Genomic DNA, 17,500 nt, shown 5'->3' with positions numbered 1-17,500 from the left:
TTATTTATTTATTTATTTATTTATTTATTTATTTATTTATTTATTTATAATTACTTATTTATTTTTTACATTCTGTCTTTCTATCTTTCTTCCTTTTTTCTATCTTTTTTCCTTTCTTTGTTTTTTCTTTCTTTCTCTCTTTCTCTCTTTCTTTCTTCCTTCCTTCCTTCCTTCCTTCCTATCACACTCTCTCACTTTCTCCGTCTTTTTTTTCTTTGTTTGTTTGTTCCTTTTTTATTACTTTCTCTCAATTTCTCAACAGATATAAATATTTTGAAATAATCCAATGCATTTCATCTGATCACCCTGTAAAAGGCTGAAGTCAATTAAAGCTTAAATTAAAACCCAAACATTTAAATACACTAAACTCAATAAAAAGAAAAAAAAATTAAAAATACAATAGAAGCCTGAAAAAAAAAGAAACTCTAAATCGCTTTTCTAAGAACGCAACAATTTTTTTTTTAAAATACCATAGAAATCTAAAAAGAATACACATGAAGACAAAATATCCCTAAAACATTTTTTGTTTGTTCATTGATTTTTAATTAATTTTGTATATTTTATGAATTCTGTCTTTTTAACTATGTTTTTATCTGTCTCTTTCTCTTTTTCCCTTCCTTCCTTCCTTCCTTCCTTCATTCCTTTTTTCCTTCCTTCCTTCCTTCCTTCCTTCCTTCCTTCCTTCCTTCCTTCCTTCCTTCCTTCCTTCCTTCCTGACTTTCTTTCTTTCTTTCTTTCTTTCTTTCTTTCTTTCTTTCTTTCTTTCTTTCTTTCTTTCTTTCTTTCTTTCTTTCTTTCTTTCTCTCTCTTCCATCCTAACTTTCTCCTTCTTTCCATCCTTCCTTTTTTTCATCCATCCTTCCTACCTTCCTTCTTTCCTTCCTGTCTTCCTTCCTTCCTCTCTATCTCCCTCTCTTTTTTCTTTTTCTTTCATTGTTTATTTTTTTTCTTTCTCTCTCTCTCTTTCTCTCTCTCTCTCTCGATCTCTGTGTGTGTGTCTCTCTCTCTGTGTCTCTCTCCCTGTCTCCCTCGTTTTTTTTTTTTTTTTTGAGTTTTTTAAACTGGGGTTTTCTGTGTATCTCTTACTGTTCTCCAACTAACTGTACAGTCTATGCTGAAGTCTAAGGAAAAAAAAAATCACTTACATCTGCCTCTCAATATTTGGAATTAAAGTCATGGTCAACACTGCCTAGCAAAACCAAAACAATTAAACCCCAAATATAAAATCCTAATTTTTTTTTTTTTTTTGGAAAAAAGAGTATACGAAAATTACAACAACAAAACCATAAGAAATACCGTAAAATCCTTCAAAAAATGAAGTCAGTTAAAGCATAAATTAAAACTGAAACCCAAAAATATTCTAACATCATTTAAAAAAAAAAAAACAAACAAAACAAAATAGAAAAACAACAAAGAAATATATTAGAAGCCCAAAAACCAAAAAAATCTAAATCACTATACTAAAGTCTCTACAAAACTTTTGAAATACCCTAGAAATCTGAAAAGAATACACAAGAAGCCGAAATATGCCTAAGATAATTATTTATTTATTTATTTATTTATTTATTTATTTATTTATTTATTTATGAATAATTACATATTTATTTTATAAATTCTATCTTTCTTGATTTTTTCTTTCTTTCTTTGCTTTCCTCCTTCCTTTCTTACTTTATCTCTTTGTCTCCCTCTTTCTTTATTTCTTGTCTTTGTTTTTTTTTATTTTTCTATCTTTTCCTCACTCTCCCTTCCTTCCTCTCTTCCTTCTTTCCTTCCTTCCTTCATCCTTCCTTCTTTCCTTCCTTTCTTCCTTCCTTCATTCCTTCCTTCATTCCTTCCTTCCTTTTTTCCTTTCTTCCTTCGAAATAATACCATGCATTTTATCTGATCACCCAGGAAAAGGCTGAAGTCAATTAAAGGTTAAATTAAAACCCAAACACTTAAATGCACTAAAATCATAAAAAAACACTAAAAATACAATAGAACCCTGAAAAAAAAAAAAGAAACTCTAAATCACTTTTCTAAAAACTCTACAAAACCTACAAAACCTTTTAAAATACCATAGAAATCTAAAAAGAATATACATGAAGCCACAATATCGCTAAAACGTTCGTTTGTGTTTTTGTTCATTTTTAATTAATTTTGTATATTTTATAAATTTTGTCTTTTTAGCTATGTTTTTAATCTATGTCTCTTTCTCTTTCTTTCTTCCTCTCTCTCTCTTTCTCTCTTTTTTTCTTCCTCATTCTTTTTCTTTCTTTATTTCCTTTTCTTTCTTTCTTACATTTTTCTTTGTTTCTTTGTTCCTTTCTTTCTTTCTTTCTTTCTTTCTTTCTTTCTTTCTTTCTTTCTTTCTTTCTTTCTTTCTTCCTTCCTTCCTTCCTTCCTTCCTTCCTTCCTTCCTTCCTTTCTTTCTTTCTTTCTTTCTTTCTTTCTTTCTTTCTTTGTCTCCCCTTTCTGTCCTAACTTTATTCTTCCTCCCTCCCTCCCTCCCTCCCTCCCTCCCTCCCTCCCTCCCTCCCTCCCTCCCTCCCTCCCTCCCTCCCTTCCTTCCTGCCTTCCTTCCTTCCTTCCTTCCTTCCTTCCTTCCTTCCTTCCTTCCTTCCACTCTAACTCCCTGTTTTTCTTTTTTTTTTTCTTTCTTGTTTGTTTGTTTTTTCTTTCTAACTTTCTCTCTCCCTCTCTCCCTAGGGTTTTTTTTTAATTTTTTTTATTTTTTTCATTGAGATTTTCTGTGTATCTCTTACTGTCCTCCAGCTTACTGTAGAGACCATGCTGAACTCTATGTAAAAAAAAAAATCACTTACATCTACCTCTCAATAGTCGAATTAAAGGCATGGTCAACAATGCCTGGCAAAACCAAAACAATTAAACCCCAAATATAAAACCCTAAATTTTTTTTTTTTTTGGAAAAAAGAGAACAACAAAAATTAAAACAACAACAACAAAACCATAATAATAACATGAATTCCTTCAAAAAATGATGTCAGTTAAAGCATAAATTAAAACTGAAACCCTAAAATACACTAACATCTTAAAAAATAACAAACAAAACAAAATAGAACAACAAAAAAATACATTAGAAACCCTAAAACCAAGAAACTCTAAATCACTATACTAAAGTCTGTACAAAACTTTTGAAATACCCTAGAAATCTGAAAAGAATACTCAAGAAGCCGAAATATGCCTAAGATATTTTATTTATTTATTTATTTATTTATTTATTTATTTATTTATTTATTTATTTATATATCTACTTATGTATGAATAATTACATATTTATTTTATAATTTCTGTCTTTCTTTCTTCCTTTCTTTATCTCTTTCTTTCTTTCTTTCTTTCTTTCCTTCTTTCTTTCTTTCTTTCTTTCTTTCTTTCTTTCTTTCTTTCTTTCTTTCTTTTTCTTTCCTCCTTCCTTCCTTACTTTATCTCTTTGTCTCCCTCTTTCTTTCTTTCTTTCTTTCTTTCTTTCTTTCTTTCTTTCTTTCTTTCTTTTCTTTATTTTTTTTTCTATTTTTCCATCTTTTCCTCACTCTCCCTTTCTTCCTCTTCTTTCCTTCCTTCCTCTTCCTTCCTTCCTTCCTATCTCTCTCACTCTCTCCGTCTTTTTTCTTTTTTTTTATTTCTTTGTTTCTTTTTGTATTACTTTCTCTCAATTTCTCAACAGATATAAATATTTCGAAATACTCCCATGCATTTTATTTGATCACCCAGGAAAAGGCTGAAGTCAATTAAAGCTTAAATTAAAACCCAAATATTTAAATGCACTAAAATCATTAAAAAAAAAAAAACACTACAAATACATTAGAAGCCTGAAAAACAAGAAACTCTAAATCACAATTCTAAAAACTCTACAAATTGATTTAAAATACCATAGAAGTCTAAAAAGAATACACATGAAGCCGAAATATCCCTAAAACATTTGTTTATTTTTTTGTTCATATATTTTTAATTAATTTTGTATATTTTATAAATTCTGTCTTTTTAGCTATGTTTTTAATCTATGTCTCTTTCTCTCTTTTTTCTTCCTCTCTTTCTCTCTTCATCTCTTTTTTTCTTCCTCTCTTTCTTTCTTTCTTTCTTTCTTTTTTTCTTTCTTTCTTTTTCTTTCTTTCCTTCTCTCTTTGTTTCTTTGTTTCTTTGTTTCTTTGTTTCTTTGTTTCTTTGTTTGTATCTTTCTTTCTTCCTTTCTTCCTTCCTTTCTTCCTTTCTTTCTTCCTTTCTTTGTCTCCCCTTTCCGTCCTAACTTTATTCTTCCTCCCTCCCTCCCTCCCTTCCTTCCTTCCTTCCTTCCTTTCATCCGTCCCTTCCTTCCTTCCTTCCTTCCTTTCTTCCTTCCTTTTTTCCTTCTTTCCTTCCTCTCTAACTCCCTGTCTTTCTTTTTTTTCTTTCTTGTTTGTTTGTTTTTCTTTCTAACTCTCTCTCTCTCTCTCTCTCTTCATCTGTATGTCTCTCTCTCTCTGTCTCTCTCTCCCTCTCTCCCTAGGTTTTTTTTTTTTTTATTTTTTTGATTGAGTTTTTCTGTGTATCTCTTACTGTTCTCCAGCTTACTGTAGAGACCATGCTGAACTCTAAGTAAAAAAAAAAAAAAAATCATTTACATCTACCTCTCAATAGTAGGAATTAAAGGCATGGTCAACACTGCCTGGCAAGACCAAAACAATTAAACCCCAAATATAAAACCCTAAATTTTTTTTTGGAAAAAAGAGAACAACAAAAATTAAAACAACAACAACAAAACCATAATAATACCATAAAATCCTTCAAAAATGAAGTCAGTTAAGGCATAAATTAAAACTGAAACCCTAAAATACACTAACATCTTAAAAAATAACAATCAAAACAAAATAGAACAACAAAAAAATACATTAGAAGCCCTAAAACCAAGAAACTCTAAATCACTATAGTAAAGTCTGTACAAAACTTTTGAAATACCCTAGAAATCTGAAAATAATACTCAAGAATCCGAAATATGCCTAAGATATTTTATTTATTTATTTATTTATTTATTTATTTATTTATTTATTTATTTATACATTTATTTATATATCTACTTATGTATGAATAATTACATATTTATTTTATAAATTCTGTCTTTCTTTCTTCCTTTCTTTCTTCCTTTCTTTCTATCTTTCTTTCTTTCTTTCTTTTCTTTATTTGTTTTTTTTTTTCTATTTTTCCATCTTTTCCTCACTCTCCCTTTCTTCCTCTTCCTTCCTTTCTTCCTCTTCCTTCCTTCCTTTTTCCTTCCTTCCTTCCTTCCTTCCTTCCTTCCTTCCTTCCTTCCTTCCTTTCTTCCTTCCTTCCTTCCTATCACTCTCTCTCACTCTCTCCATCTTTTTTTCCATTTATTTCTTTGTTTCTTTTTGTATTACTTTCTCTCAATTTCTCAACACATATAAATATTTCGAAATACTCCCATGCATTTTATTTGATCACCCAGGAAAAGGCTGAAGTCAATTAACGCTTAAATTAAAACCCAAATATTTAAATGCACTAAAATCATTTAAAATAAAAAACACTAAAAATACATTAGAAGCCTGAAAAACAAGAAACTCTAAATCACTATTCTAAAAACTCTACAAATTGATTTAAAATACCATAGAAATCTAAAAAGAATACATATGAAGCTGAAATATCCCTAAAACATTTGTTTACTTTTTTCATATATTTTTAATTAATTTTGTATATTTTATAAATGCTGTCTTTTTCCTGATGTTTTTATCTCTGTCTCTTTCTCTCTTTCTCCCTTTCTTTCTTTCTTTCTTTCTTTCTTTCTTTCTTTCTTTCTTTCTTTCTTTCTTTCTTTCTTTCTTTCCTTCCTTCCTTCCTTCCTTCCTTCCTTCCTTCCTTCCTTCCTTCTTACTTTCTTTCTTTCTTTCTTTCTTTCTTTCTTTCTTTCTTTCTTTCTTTCTTTCTTTCTTTCTTTCTTTTTTTCTTTCTATGTCTCTTTCTTGCTTGTATTTTGGAGATTGGGATTCCCTGTGTATACCCTGGAGGGCCTAGAAATCACTCTTTACATGAGGCTGGCCTTCAATTAGGAAATCCACCTTCCTCTGCCTACCAAATGTGGGATTGAAGGCATGGATAATCACTGCCTGGCAACACTAAAACTCTTAAATCCCCAAATAATAATCCTAAAAATTTTTAAGCAAATATTTAAAATCACACACACAACACATACACAATCAAATAAACCAGTAAAACATTAAAAAAAATTAACTAAACCCTAATAAGAACCGAAATTCAAGAAAACATGTTAAAATTCATAATAAACAAAGAAAAAAAAACTATAAAAATATACTAAAACACTTAAAACCAAAAATCTCTAAAACACTATTCTAAAAATCTTATAAAACCCATAAAAAAACTCTAAAATTCTTAAAAGTATAAAAATATATATATATATATATATATATATATATATATACATATTTAAGAATGCAAAATATTCCTTATTTTTTCCTTATATTTTTTTCTTTGATTTTATGTAGACAGGGTTTTTCTATGTATTCCTGGCTGTCCTGGAACTTACACGAGACTAGCCTGACAATGAACTCAGAAATCCAAGACCTCTGCCTCTAAAGTTCTTGAATAAAAGGCATGGGATACCTCAAACTGGAAACCCTAAAATTTTTAATCTAGAAAATAAAACCTTAAAATTTATAAAAATACTTATGAACACACACACACATACACAAACACGTACTAAAACACTAAAATATAACAGTAAATCCAAAAAAAACCCTCCATAATCTTAAAAGACACTATTCGTACAAAAAATTAAATAAATAAAAGACCCTTCTAAAAACCCTTAAAAGGCTTTCAAAATTCCAAAAATTTCCATAGAGTAACTTCCTTATGTACAGTATTTCTTTCATTTATTTTTCGTTTTTCTTTTTTCTTTCTCTTTGTTTGTTTGTTTGTTTGTTTGTTAGTTTGTTAGTTAGTTTCTTTCTTTCTTTCTTTCTTTCTTTCTTTCTTTCTTTCTTTCTTTCTTTCTTACTTTCTTCATTTTTATATTTCACTCTATCTTCCTTCTTTCCTTCCTTCCTTCTATCTTTTTCTTTCTTTCTTTCTTTCTTTCTTTCTTTCTTTCTTTCTTTCTTTCTTTCTTTTTTCTTTCTTCTTTCTTTTGTCTTTGTTTTTTTGTTTCTTCCTAAATTTCTCTCTCACTGTCTGTCTATCTCCCTGTCTCTCTTTCTCTCTCTGTCTCTCTCTGTCTCTGTCTCTGTCTCTCTGTCTCTCTGTCTCACTGTTTCTCTGTCTCTCTGTCTCTCTCTGTCTCTCTCTGTCTCTCTCTGTGTCTCTCTATGTCTCTCTCTGTCTCTCTCTGTCTCTCTCTCTCTCTTGAGTTTCTTTGTGTATCTCTGGTTGAATTCCAGCTCCATGTGGAGGCCTCAAAGAATGCTAATTAAAAAACAAAACAAAACAAAACAAAACAAAACAAAACAAAACAAAACAAAACAAAACAAAACAAAACAAAACAAAAACCTAACTCTGTCTCCCAATTACTGAGATTAAAGAAATGGGTCAACATTGCCTGGCAAACCCAAAACTAGGAAATCTCAAATATAACCCCCTAAATGTTTTAGAAAAAATCAAGTACAAAAACAACACCACCAAAAACAAAACCCTAAGCAATACAGTAAAATGCTACAAAAGTCAAGTAAAATCAAACCTAAATTAAACCCCAAACCCAAAAATACACTAAAATCATTAAAAAGAAAAAGAAAAAACACTAAAAATACACTAGAAGCCTGAAAAAAGACAAGGACCAAACCCAAAGAAATACATTAAAATGGTAACAAAATAAAGTAAAATAAAGCCTAAATGAAATCCCAAATCCGTAAATACACTAAAATCATTTAAAAAAAATATGTGTATACCCTGGCAACATGGAAATCACTCTGTAGTCCAGGCTGCCCTAGAAATCAGAAATCTACCTGCCTCTGCCTAACTAAGTGTGGGATTGAAGGCATGGATCACCACTGCCTGGCAAAATAAAACATTTAAACCCAAAAAATATAAACATAAATATTTTGTAAAAACATTCAAGAACACAAACACACAAAATAGGAAAACGTTAAGAAAATGAAATAAAGCCCAATAAGAATGAAAATCAAGAAAAAAATCCTATATTCTTAATAAACAAAGAAAAAATTAGTATACATACACTAAAATTCTTAACGCCAAAAATCTCTAAAACGCGAAAAAAAAAAAACTACAAAACTCATAAAAAACTAAAATTATATATATTTATTTATTTACGTTTATGTTATGTTTATGTTTCTATTCATATTTATATATTCAAGAATCTAAAAATGATTCTAAATCCCCCCCTTAAAAAATTCTCTTTGTATTCCTGTCTATCCTGAAACTCACCATGCAGACTAGTCTGACCATTAACTCAGAAATCCAAGACCTCTGCCTATACAGTTCTGGGATAAAACGGATGGGTCACCACACACTGGCAAAAATAAATTTTTATACTAAAAAATAAAACCATAAATTTTTGAAAAATACTCAAGAACTGACAAACAGACAGACAGGCAGACAGACAGTCAGTCAGACAGACAGACAGACACACACAAACACACACATACACACTCATACAAAATAGTAAAACCTTAAAATATAACCGTAAAAAAAAAAAAACACTCTAAAACTTATTAAAAGACACTAAATATAAACTAAAATAAAAAAAAATCCAAAAAATAAAAACTATAAAACAGTCATCTAAGATCTCTAAAAACGTTTTCAAAAAATTCTAATATTCATAAAAAAATACGAAAGAACCCAAAAGAATTCCATACAGTAAATTTCTTTACTTAATCTATTCCTTTCTTTCTTTGTTTCTTTCTTTCTTTGTTTCTTTCTTTCTTTGTTTCTTTCTTTCTTTGTTTCTTTCTTTCTTTCTTTCTTTCTTTCTTTCTTTCTTTCTTTCTTTCTTACTTCCTTCCCTCTCTCCCTCCCTCCATCCCTCCCTCATTTCCTCCCTCCCTTCCTCCCTCCTTTCTTTCTTTCTTCTTTCTTTTTTTGGATTTTTGTTTCTCTCTCTCTCTCTCTTTCTCTCTCTCTCTCTCACTCTCTTTGTCCCTCCCTCCCTTCCTCTCTCTCTCCTCTCTCTCTCTGTCTCTCTCTGTCTCTCTCTGTCTCTCTCTGTCTCTCTGTCTTTGAGTTTTGGAGACTGCGTTTCTCTGTGTATCAATGGCTGTCTTCTACCTCCCTGTGGAGACCTTGCTGAACTCTACTTTAAAAAAAAAAAAAAAAAAGCACCTACCTTTGTCTCCGAATTGCTGGGATTAAAGTCATGGACCAACTTTGCCAGGCAATCCCAAATAATCAAATCACAAATATAAAACCTTTAATGTTTTTTTAGAAAAAAATCAAGTACAAAACAACAACTGTAGTCTCCTGTCCCCAAGCCTGAAACCTGCATGCTCAGTGGTGGAGTGTGCTGCTCAATTGTTCTGCCTAGCCCACTGCTGGAGCTTGCTGATTTGCTCTTCCAAAGCTGTCACGTGGTCACCCTGCTACTGGACCCCAAGATTATTATTTGGCTGGAATTGGGCCCCCTTCCCCTTCTCCATAACTGCGTGCAGAATAGTAAAATTGAGCTTTAATCAGGATGACTGTCTTAGGTCCATTTTTATCTCATACTCTCTAGCCCTTCTTCTCTTCCAGGTTATTAAGGTGCCTTTCCAGCCTAGAACCCACACATATGGTCATGTGGGTGGAGACAACATTTGGTGAACAAACACAGGACTGAGAAATGGCAGGGGACATTTGGAAGAAGCACTGCTGGTTTGGATCTCCATAAAAGAAGAAAATAATTAAAGGAAATTCATACCGGAGAAGGTTGGTATGGGCTAAGTTGAAACAGGATTAACCCAAATGCTAATTCACTTAGTTTCAGCAGTGAAGTTTATCAGGGACTAGGAACTGTTAGGCAATTAGACATAGCTCCCAGAAGCTACATTTTTAGGCATTAGAAAAGAAAGGATTTATTAAAAAGGAAATTAATGATCACGTGGAAAAACCACAGTCCAAAAAAAATAAAAAATAAAACTGCATCATGAGGAGGGAGGAAAATGTCCTAAAAAGCACAGTTAATTTCAGGAGTGCCATGCTTTGTTCTCTCTGGGTCTTATAACAAAAGTACTCTGGCCCCTTTTGTTTGTTGTCTAATGTCTGGTGCACCAATCTGTTCTCAGGTTCAATTCATGTATGTTTGTGTCCAGTCTGTATTAATGAATGTTCTATGTTTTATGTTGGATAATAAAGATGGTATAAAAAATTTTATGTGCAAAGCCAAGAGCTGCCACGTGCCTCAACCAGGAATTAGTCATATGGCAGGAGAGTCCCTGCTGGAAAACTGTTCGTTTTAGAAAAAAAGGGCGAGTCTACAATCTCTTAGTTTCAGGGTAAAAAAGCTGATAAATGGTTCGTGATTAATGAATATGACACATTATAAAGTGTCCTTTATTCTATGATTGTAGCTACAAAAATTAATATTCTCTGATTGGTCTAAAGTAACTGCTTCATTTGGTGCTTTTTTATTGGAAATGTGTTCTGTGTGTTTTCACAATCAGCTCAAAAGTTGTTGGTTAAGATTAATAATTGTTACATTGCTACAGATAGTCTTAAATTTCATAACTCAACTTCAGAGTTCTTCTAACATGTGACATAAGGAAGACCAAGAGACAGGGTCTCTAAAGATATTTCTAGTTTAAATATTAATGAATGTGGTTTCTATTCTAAAAACTAAAATTTAAGATAAGGTTTAAAGCAATGCCTCTTTATTAAAGTAGTAAAGCTTACATATATTCATAGGTATTAATTGGCAGACAAACTTTGTAATATGATAGTAATGCTTCTAATATTATTGATTTTAAAGATGATAAATTGTTTTAAACATGGGTTTTGCTTTCCCAAGTTTGTAGATATTATCCTAACGTTGCAAAAGAGACTTGAAAATTATGGTTAAAACTGCCAGTGTTCCATTGACTACAGCTTGCAGTTTGATTGCAAATTTAAGATTTTCTACTCACCCATATATTGTTAATTAAGATTATTACAAGAGTAATCATCCTATAATTGTGATAATACTTCATACAAAACTTAGACAGAGTTATCTAGCTATGTTTGTCTTTATGGACAGTTTAGACCTGCATACAATCAGTTTGTGTATAGTTGATGCCTGGCAGGAAACTGCAGTTGGGCAACTTTTTCACAACACTAAAGTCAAATAACCTCATTAAAAAATGAGGATCAGAGCAAAACAAATAATTCTCACCTGAGGAATACCGAATGGCTGAGAAGCACCTGAAAAAATGTTCAGCATCCTTAATGATCAGGGAAAAGCAAATCAAAACAACCCCGAGAGTCCATCTCACACCAGTCAAAATGGTTGAGATCAAAAATTCAGGTGACAGCATATGCTGGCAAGGATGTGGAGAAAGAGGAACATTCCTCCATTGTTTTGGAATTGCAAGCTTGTACAACCACTCTGGAAATCAGTCTGGCGGTTTTTAGAAAATTGGACATGATACTACCAGAGGATACTGCAATACCTCTCCTGGGCATATATCCAGAAGGTGTTCCTACTAGTAAGAAAGAAATATGCTCCACTATGTTTATAGCAGCCTTATTTATAATAGGCAGAACCTGGAACGAACCCAGATGCTGCTCAATAGAGGAATGGATACCAAAAATGTGGTACATTTACACAATGGAGTACTACACAGCTATTAAAATGAATGAATTTATGAAATTCCTAGGCAAAAGGTTGGACCTGGAGGAAATTATCCTGAGTGAGGTAACCCAATCACAAAAGAACTCAAGTGATATTTTCTCACTGATAAGTGGATATTAGCCCAGAAACTTAGAATACCATAGATATAAGGTACAATTTGCAGAACACATGAAACTCAAGAAGAACGAAGACCAAATTGTGGATACTTTGCCCCTTCTTAGAATTGGAAACAAAACATCCATGGAAGGAGTTACAGAGACAAAGTTTGGAGCTGAGACAAAAGGATGGACCATTTAGTGACTGCCATATCCAGGGATCCATCCCATACTCAGCCTCCAAATGCTGACACCATTGCCGACACTAGCAAGATTTTGCTGACAGGACCCTGATATAGCTGTCTCTAGTGAGATTACACTGGGGCCTAGCAAACACAGAAGTGGATGCTCACAGTCAGCTATTGGATGGATCACAGAGCCCCAAATGGAGGAACTAGAGAAAATAGGAAAGGAGCTAAAGGGATCTGCAACCCTATAGGTGGAACAACATTATGAACTAACAAGTTCCCCGGAGCTCTTACTCTAGCTGCATATGTATCAAAAGATGGCCTAGTCGGCCATCACTGGAAAGAGAGCCCCATTGTTCTTGCAAACTTTATTTGCCCCAGTACAGGGGAATACCAGGGCCATGAATTGATAGTGGGGGGTAGGGGAGTGGGGGGTAGCGAATAGGGGACTTTTGGGTTAGCATTGGAAATGTAAATGAGGAAAATACCTAATAAAAAAAAAGAAAACAAAAAATCCTAGACATACACTAAAACCCTGAAAACCTAAAAAGACAAAAACAAACAAACAAAACAAAACAGAACAAAAGAAAACTAACAAAACAACAAAAAAAAAACTCTAAAAAACTCTTCTAAAAAAACTAAGAACCATTTTAAAAAAAATCCCTACTATTCTCAAAAAAAAATAAAAAGAAGTCAAAACTGTCGATAAAATACTGTTATTTTAAAATTTCTTTCTTTTTTTCTTTGTTTCTTTGTTTCTTTGTTTCGTTTCTTTGTTTCTTTGTTTCTTTCTTTCTTTGTTTGTTTCTTTCTTTCTTTCATTCTTTTTCTCTCTTTCCTTCTTTCTTTTCTTTCTTTTTCCTTCCTTCCTCCTTCCTTCCTTACTCTTTTTCTTCCTTACTTCCTTTTTTTTCTCTCTCTCTCTCTCTTTGTTTCTTCCTTTCTTTTCTGTCACTGTTACTTTCTTTTTAACTTCTTTCTCTCTCTGACCTTCCTTTGTTTTTGATTTTTTTTTTTTTTTTTTTTTTTTTTAGTTTTTTAGAAAGGGTTTCTCTATGTATCATTGGCTGTCCTGAAATGCACTTTGCAGACCAGACTGACAATGAACTCAGAAATCCAAGACCTCTTTCACTAAAAAGTTGAGAAAAAACGTGTGGATCACCCCTGACTGGCAACCCTAAAATTCTCAAAACTAAAAATAAAACCGTAAATTTTTTTAAAATCTATTAAAACACATTCACACACAGACACATACAGACACAAATAGTAAACCCATAAAATATAACCCTTAATCAAAAAAAAATAAAACAGACTAAAAAGCTTTAAAAAATAATAAACATACACTAAATCCCTGAAAAATCTAAAAGACAAAAATAAAAAAAAACAAGAAAACCAATATTCTAAAACACTCTTCTAAAAACAATAAAAACCATTTTTAAAAAATCCCTATTCTAAAAAAAATGACAATAATGTCGATAAAATACATTTATGTATAAATTTCTTTCTTTTTTCTTTTTTATTTATTTGTTTGTAAGTTTTTTTCTTTCTTTCTTCCTTTTTTTCTTTCTTTCATTCATTCATTCTTTCTTTCTTTCTTTCTTTCTTTCTTTCTTTCTTTCTTTATTTCTTTCTTTCCTTCTGACTTTCTTGTTTGTTTGTTTGTTTGTTTGTTTGTTTGTTTGTTTGTTTGTTTTCTTTGTGAAAGGCTGGGTTTCTCTGTGTATAACCTTGAAGTCATGGAAATCAGTCTTTAGACCCATCTGGCGTTGATCTCAGAAATCCACCTGCCTGTGCCTAACCAAGTGTGTGATTGAAGGCATGGAGAACAATGCAGTGGCAACACTAAAACTTTTAAACCCCCAAAAATATAACCCTAAAAATTAAAAGAAAAAAATACTTAAGTGCAAAGAATCACACACACAAAATCAATAAAACAGTAAAATATTGAAAAATGAAATAAACACATTTTCACTTTCTTTCTTTCATCCTTTCTTTCTTTCTTTCTTCCTTTCTTTCTTTCTTTCTTTCACTCTTTCTATCTCTCTTTCTTTCTTGTTTGTGTGTGTGTGTGTGTGTGTGTGTGTTTTGGAGACTAGAATTCTTTGTGTTTACACTGGCAGTCATGGAAATCACTCTGTAGACCAGGAAAGCCTTCAACTTAGAAATCTGCCTGCTTCTGCCTACCAAGTGTAGGATTGAAGGCATCGGTCACCATTGCCTGCAAACACTAAAACTCTTAAAACTGAAAATTAAGACTAAAAATTAAAACAAAACAAATTAAAACAAAACAAAACAAAAAAACCCACAAAAACACAAAACAACAACAACTACAAAAAAATCAAGAACACACAGACACACACAGAGAAGTAAAACAGCAGATCTTTAAAAAAATGAACTAACCCATAATAAGAACCAAAAATCAAGAAAAAAACCCTAAAATCTTAATAAATTCCCACCATAAGAACTAAACAGATTCTAAAACATTTAAAGCCAAAAATCTCTAAAATGCTGTTCTAAACACCCTACACACACACACACTCACATATATATATATATATACAAACATACATACATATATATACACACATACATATATATACACACACACATATGTATATGTGTGTGTGTATATATATGTATGTGGATGTGTGTGTATGTGTACGTGTATGTGTATATGTTTGTGTATATGTATGAGCTTATATATATATATGTGTGTGTGAGAGAGAGTATGTTTATGTATTTTATATATATAAATATATATATATATATTTTTTTTTTTTTAGTTTTTGGAGACACCGTTTCTCTATGTATCCTTGGAGGACCAGAAATTCACTGTGTAGACTAGCCTGATAATGAACTCAGAATCCAAGACCTCTGTCTCAAAAGGCTGGTATAAAAGATATGGATCACCACTGTCAGGCAACCTTAAAATTATTAAACCTCAAAATAAAACCTTATTTTTTTTTTTTGAAAAATTCTCAAGAACACACACAAGTAAAACCCTAAAATATATCCATAAAGGCCCCCCAAAAAAACTCTCTAAAATATTAAAAAAAGACTAAACATACACTAAAATCCAACAATCAAAAACAAAAACAAAAACTGTACAACAGTTTTGTAAGAATACTTAAAAAATAAAAAACCTAATATTATAAAAAGCATAATAAAAAAGATCGCAAAAATTTCCATACAATAAGTTTCTTACTTACAGTCTTTCTTCCATCCTTTCTTCCTTTCTATCTTTCTTCCTACCCTTTCTTTTTTCTTTCTTTCTTTCTTTCTTTCTTTCTTTCTTTCTTTCTTTCTTTCTTTCTTTCTTTCTTTTCTGTAATTTTTTCTTTCTTTCAAACTTTCTCTCTCTCTCTCACTCACTATCTCTCTGTCTCTCTCTCTCTTTCACTATCTCTCTCTCTCTCTCTCTCTCTCTCTCTCTCTCTTTCTCTCTCTCTTTTAGTTTTTTTTAAAGTTTATAGACAGGGGTTCTCTTTGTATCCTTGGCTGTCCTGGAACTCACACTGTAGACTAGCCTGACCATGAATTCATAAATCCAAGACCTCTGCCTCTAAAATGCTGGGATAAAAGGGATGGGTCACCACAGACTGGCAACACTAAAATTCTTAAACTACAAAATAAATTTTATTTTATTTTTTAAATATTCAAGAACACACACACAGAGACACACACACAAAATCATAAAACAGTAAAACATTAAAAACATGAACTAAACTCTAATAAGGACCAAAAATCAAGAAAATATCCTAAAATTCTTAATAAAGAAAGAAAAAAAAAACACTAAGCAGATACTAAAAACCTTAAAGAAAAAAATTTTCAAAACGTTGTTCTAAAACCCCAAGAAAACCCGAAAAAAAAAAAAAACTCTATAGTTCCAAATATATATATATATACACACATTCAAGAATCCAAGAATGACCCTGAATTTCTTCCCTCCCCGCTCCCCCCGAGTTTTTTTTTCCTTTATTTCTTTCTTTAATTATTTTTTTAGTTTTTGGAGACACAGTTTCTCTGTGTATCCTTGGCTGTCTGGAACTCACTCTGTAGACTGACCATGAACTTGGAAATCCAAGACCTCTGTCTCTAAAGTGCTGGAATAAAACTCATGGGTCATCACTGACAGCAATCCTAAAATCCTTAAACCACCAAAAAACCTAAAATTAAAAAAATATATATTCAAGAACATACACACACACACAAATAGTAAAAACCTAAAATATAAACATAAAGGCCTCCAAAAAAAACTCTCTAAAATGTTTACAAAACACTAAACATACACTAAAATCCAAAAAAAAACCCCTAATAATTATACAACGCTCTTCTAAAACCGCTTTAAAAAAATAGTACAAAAGAACGCAAAATTTTCCATAAATTAAGTTTTTTACTTACAGTCTTTATTCCTTTCTTGTTTCTTCCTTCCTTCCTTTCTTCCTTCCTTCCTTTCTTTCTTCCTTTCTTTCTATCTTTCTTCCTTCCCTTTCTTTCTTTCTTTCTTTCTTTCTTTCTTTCTTTCTTTCTTTCTTTCTTTCTTCCTTTCTATCTTTCTTCCTTCCCTTCCTTCCTTCCTTCCTTTCTTTCTTTCTTTCTTTATTTCTTTCTTTCTTTCTTTCTTTCTTTCTTTCTTTCTTTCTTTCTTCCTTCCTTCCCTTTTTTTCTTACCTCTTTCTTCCTTCCCTTTCTTCTTCCCTTTCTTTCTTTCTTTCTTTCTTTCTTTCTTTCTTTCTTTCTTTCTTTCTTTTCTTCCTTCTTTCCTTCCTTTCTCTTTTTCTTCCTTCCATAATTTTTTCTCATTATTTCTTTTTTCTTTTTTCTTCCTTTCTTTCTTTCTTTCTTTCTTTCTTTCTTTCTTTCTTTCTTTCTTTCTTTTTACTTTCTTTCTTTCTTTCTTTCTTTCTTTCTTTCTTTCCTTCCTTCCTTCCTTCCCTTCTTCCTTACTTTGTCTCTTTCTTTCTTTTTTCTTCCTTCCATTCTTTTATTTCTCTCTTTATTTCTTTTCTGTAATTTTTTCTTTCTTTCTTTCTTTCTTTCTTTCTTTCTTTCTTTCTTTCTAACTTTCTCTCTCTCTCTCTATCTATCTCTCTCTCTTTAGCTCTCTCTTAGATTTTTAGAGCTTTTTTGAGTTTTTTACAAAATAAATTTTACTTTTTTTGAAAAATATTCAAGAACACACACACACAAGTAATAAAACCCTAATAAATAAAAGTAAAGCCAAAAAAATAATCCAAAAACATTTTAAAATATTAACCTCCAAAAAAAACCTATACAACTCTCTTCTAAAAACTCTTTAAAAACCCTAGTATTCATTAAAAAAAAAGAAACAAACATTTTCATACAGTAAATTTCCTACATACAGTATTTCATTCTTTCTTTCTTTCCAACTTTCTTTCCATCTTTCTTTCTTTCTTTAAGCCCGACCATGCACTCAGAAATCCAAGACTCTTTCACTAAAA

Source organism: Mus caroli, unplaced genomic scaffold (genome assembly GCF_978045245.1).
Source record: "Mus caroli unplaced genomic scaffold, Mus_caroli_1 scaffold_75, whole genome shotgun sequence".
Lineage (NCBI taxonomy): Eukaryota > Metazoa > Chordata > Mammalia > Rodentia > Muridae > Mus > Mus caroli.
This window is presented reverse-complemented; position numbering follows the sequence as displayed.